Raw genomic sequence first — 5,000 nt, 5'->3', positions numbered from 1 at the left:
TTCCACACTTATTTTACTAATCTTTCTTCACTCATTCTTTCCATGTGTCCAAACCATCCCAATATTCTTTCATCAACCCTGTCTCCCAGCTCCCTTTCCACCCCTGTTCTCCTCCTCGCCTCCTCATTTCTCACTCTATCTAGCCTAGTAACCCCTATCATACTTCTCAGACATTTCATCTCAAACACATTCAAACTCCTTCTCTCATCCTCTCTCATGTTCCATGTTTCTGCCCCATACAGTGCTGTTGGCATAATCACTCCTTCATATAACCTCCTCTTAGCATCCATTCCCAGATGTCTATTTCTCATTACACTTTTTAATCCACCAAGGCATTTACTCGCTTCTCTCAATCTACATTCTACCTCCACCCCCACTCCTCCCTTTCCTGTCACATTCGCACCCAAGTATCTAAAACTATCCACTCCCTCCAGTCTTTCACCCTTAATGCTCACTTCCAGTCTACTGCCACTTTCACCCCTTGTGCATCTCATCACCTTATTTTTGCCCACATTTATATTCAGCTTCCTTCTTTCACACACCTTCTCAAACTCTGTCACCAACTTCCTCAATCCACCCTCTGATCCTGCTACAAGCGCAGTGTCGTCAGCAAACAACAGCTGGCTCACCTCCCACTTTTCTCCATTTTCTTTAACCATCTCCAATTCCTGACCCAATACCCTTGCATTCACCTCTCGTACCACCTCATCCATGTAAAGATTGAACAGCCAGGGTGACATAACACATCCCTGACGAAGTCCCACCTTTACCTCAAACCACTCACTCTTTCCATTTCTAATCCTAACACAAGCTCTACTACTCTTGTAAAAATTCTTGACTGCTCTTAAAAGCTTTCTTCCTATCCCATATATCTGCATTACCTCCCACAGTGCCTTCCTGTCTACCCTGTAATAAGCTTTTTCCAGATCCATAAAAGCCCAAAAATCATCCTTACATTTTCCTATAGCTTTTTCGCATATCTGTCTTACCATAAAAATCTGATCTACACAACCCCTACCTGTCCCAAAACCACACTGTTCCTCACCAATTACTCCCTCTGTTCCTCTCCAAATCCTCTCAATCAAGACCCTCACATTAGCCTTCCCAACTACACTCAACAAGCTGATCCTTCTGAAACTACTACACTCACACTTGTCCCCCTTTCACTTGTAAAGCGGAACTATACAGGCACTAATCCAGTCCTCCGGCACTCTACCTTCTCTTAAACAAACATTAAATAACCTCACCAGCCAGTTCACCATAACTGTACTTCCTTTTCCAGACATTCTGCATGGCATCCATCCAACCCAGGTGTCTTACCTGCTCTCATCATCTTAACAGCTGCTTTCACTTCATCCTTCCCTATTTCTCCTCCATTTTCCTCACTCATCACTCTCATTTTCTTAGCGCTTCCCACTGCAACTACCTTTCCCTCCCTATCCTCCTTCACATTTAGCAACTCCCCAAAATACTCTGCCCACCTTTCTCTCACTGCCTTCTCTTCCATTATCATCTCTCCATCTGCACCTTTAACCTTTTCTTCTCTACTTGATTCGCCTCCTCTATCTCTTTTAATTTCCTTCCAAAACATCTTTTTATTACTTTCAATTTTTTCTGTCGCACTCTTATCCCATTTTACATCTGCTCTTCTCTTTGTTTCCTTTATCTTATGCTTAACTTCCCTTTTCTTTACTTTGTATCTCTCATACGATTCCCTCGTCCTAATTTGTAGCCAATCTATGAAGGCCTGCTTCTTCTCTTCTACACCCTTCTTTGCTTCCTCACCCCACCACTCACTGCCCTTCCTCCTATTTCCTCCCGCCCTCCTTGTTCCACACCCCATCATTGCACACCTTATGACTCCCTCCTTGAACCATCCCCATTCCTCCTCCACTTCTAGTTCTACTCTATCCTTTACTCCCTCCCACTCCTCTTTCAGCTTCTTCTTATACTCATTCTCCTTTTTTTTCTTCTCATTTAAGCAGTTCACTTTAAGTACCTCCATACCTTCTGCTCTTTCCCTCTTTCTCCACCTATTCTCCACTCTCAATTTACCTTCCACCAGATAATGATCTGATATTCCCCCACTCTCTCCCCAAAAACATGTACATCCTTAACTCTTCCTACCATACTCCTGGTCACCACTATATAGTCCATTAACGCTCTCTCTGCCACCCTTCCATCCACCACCCTCTCCCATGTGTACTTATACTTGACTTTCAAGACACAGCTCTACCATCAATTCTCCACTACAATTTTTACCTGGAACTCCATACTTCCCAATCACTTCGTCTATTGGTTTATTTCCTACCCTAGCATTAAGGTCTCCCATTACAACCACATTGACATTTCTCCCTAATCCTTCTATGCACTCATTTATATCTATCCAAAAAGCCTCCCTTTCCTCTACGCTCTTCTCACTACCAGGCCCATACGCACTTACAAAAACCCATATCTCCCTTCCCAGCTTCACCTTCATCCACATTATCCTTGATGAAACCTCCTTCCACTCCACTACACGCTTACTTATCTTTTCACTTACTAGTATACTCGCCCTCGTCCTCTCTTCACTCCTAAGTACCTCCCAGCTACACTCCCAAACTCACAGTTGCCCTTTCCTTTCATTTTAGTTTCACTCAAAGCCAGCACATCCATCATTCTTCTCACAAACATACGGCCTATCTCTTCCCTTTTACTCTCATCTGTACCACATCCACGCACATTAAAAGACCCCAACCTTAGGGTACTGGTCGGAAAACTCCCAGACCCTCTTATGCCTTTACTTTTTCCCCGACTGGGGTATTGGCTGCATGTTATTGTGGCAAAGTAGCATGCAGTTGATACTTTAGGGTCTATATGGGGCGCCCCTACGGACCAGAGCCACACATCATTTTGTCTGTGATAGAGGAAAACTCTGTCATAGAGAAATGATAACACTTTTATACTACGACTGTCCCTCCGTTATGCTGTCCCCCAACCCCTTGTTACTGTCCTGTACCATTTCTCTGAATATTCATTTCCTTTTTCGCCTACCCTGTGGTGGGGGAAGAGAATGCTACCACTAAGTCTCTCCAATTGAGTCGTAAAAAGCGACAAAAAAAAAGAACGGGATGGGGGATGGGATTAGGAGTCCTGCGACCTGATGAGTAAGAGCAGCAAAGACTGCAACAGCTTTGTAGGGAAGAGGCCAAACGCAGAGTATGGAAGTCCAATATATTTTACGTCCATTGTGGCCGGTATCGAATCTATGTTTAACAATGGCATTATTCATATTGTATGTTTTCATATCATATTTATGTTCTAATATTCTCTTATCAATACCACGGAAACTTTCACCAATGTAAACCTTTTCACAACCTAGACAAGGCAAACAATAAATACCTGATTGGAATAATTCCAAGATTATAGAATATAAAAACCATACAATGAAACGTAGATGTTTAGAATCGGCGTTTATATCCCTCATAGAAAATATAAATCAGAATAGTGGATTTTTTACAATAAACAAACCATTGGCAATTTTAATTACAAGTAACAAGCAATTTGCGCAAATTGTGTGTACACCATTTTAATGTTTGTTTCTCCCCGCAAGGCTCGGGCTATATAAGGAGTAAAATGTTTTTCATCGATGTTATTTCTGAAGAAGCCCTGCTGGGCGAAACGTAAAATATATTGGACTCCCATACTCTGCGTTTGGCCTCTTCCCTACAGTCCTGCGACCTGTAGCCCCAAAAGGGGACATTCCTAAAAAAATAATAATAATAATAAGTAAATAAATAAAATAAAAAATAAGAAAATAAAATAAAATAAACAAATAATAATAATAATAATGATAGTAATAATAATGATAATAGTAATAATGATAATATTAACAATAACAATTACAATATTAGTAACAATAATGATAATTATAATAATAATAGACAAATAACTTATAAAAACAAATGATAGATGAATATATGTATATGTAAACATATAATCAAAATATAATCAAAATGTATACGAGTGCTTAGAAAATAAAATAACAAATAAAACAAATAAATAGATAAGTTAGATATTTCTCCTTTGGTGTCTACTTTCTTACATTTACCGTTTATTTAATTTTGAAATTTGACCACAAGGCGTAACGGATTTTACCTTCGTAGTAATCGACGATGGAGGGCTTGCCATGAACATCAGTGAGCGCATACATTATCCCAGTTGTATCTATAAGTTTCTCCACATCCTCCTGGACAGCCGTAACCAGTATTATTTGAGGTTTCCACAAACGCTCGTGAAATTTTGTGTTGATTCTCGCCTTTCCATTCGGCCTCAGGTACTGGAACCTCAACCTCGAGTCTCTCCACTTCGTCGTGATGTTCATGTCGAGGACGATGACGTTGGTCTTCATGTCGACTGAGACGAGGGTGTCGAGGACCATGTGGAGATCGACAGAGGTCCTCTTGTGCCGATGGTTGTGGGCGTCAGGGGAGAAGAGTGGCTGGTAGCTCGAGGGCAGACTTCGAATGGTCTGGCACTCCCTTTCGTCCGAGTGATCCTCACAATGGAAATTGAGATCGCACGCCTTGGAGAGATCGATACAAGTGCCATCGGAACAAGTGAACTCTCCTTCTTGGCACGTCGTCAAGGTCATGGTTGTTTTATCCTCATCCTCATCCTCCCAGACCCTTCTCCCGATGATTTCAGACGCATTCCAGATCTGCGCCGTCATGTTCCCTTCCAACAAATCGAAGAGTTGGAGCTTAGAGAAGAAGGGATCACACTTGATTCGCTTCCCCAGAGGACCGGCCAAGTCCCTCAGGTCCCCGCTGTGGGCATAGTACATTTCAGACTTCGAATTTCTTAGCAACCGAATGGGGCCTAATTTACTGACCTTACAAATCATTCCTCTTTTCAAATTACAGGGATGGCTTATGTTTGTGAGAGTTCTATTTGAGTAATGGACATCCAAAGCGACACATATGGAGGAAGTCTCAGATCTTGAAGACCAAAAGAATTTG

The sequence above is a fragment of the Oratosquilla oratoria genome, chromosome 16, assembly GCF_046742065.1.
Source record: "Oratosquilla oratoria isolate Oo_2021 chromosome 16, ASM4674206v1, whole genome shotgun sequence".
Taxonomy (NCBI): domain Eukaryota; kingdom Metazoa; phylum Arthropoda; class Malacostraca; order Stomatopoda; family Squillidae; genus Oratosquilla; species Oratosquilla oratoria.
Note: the sequence above shows the minus strand (reverse complement) of the source record.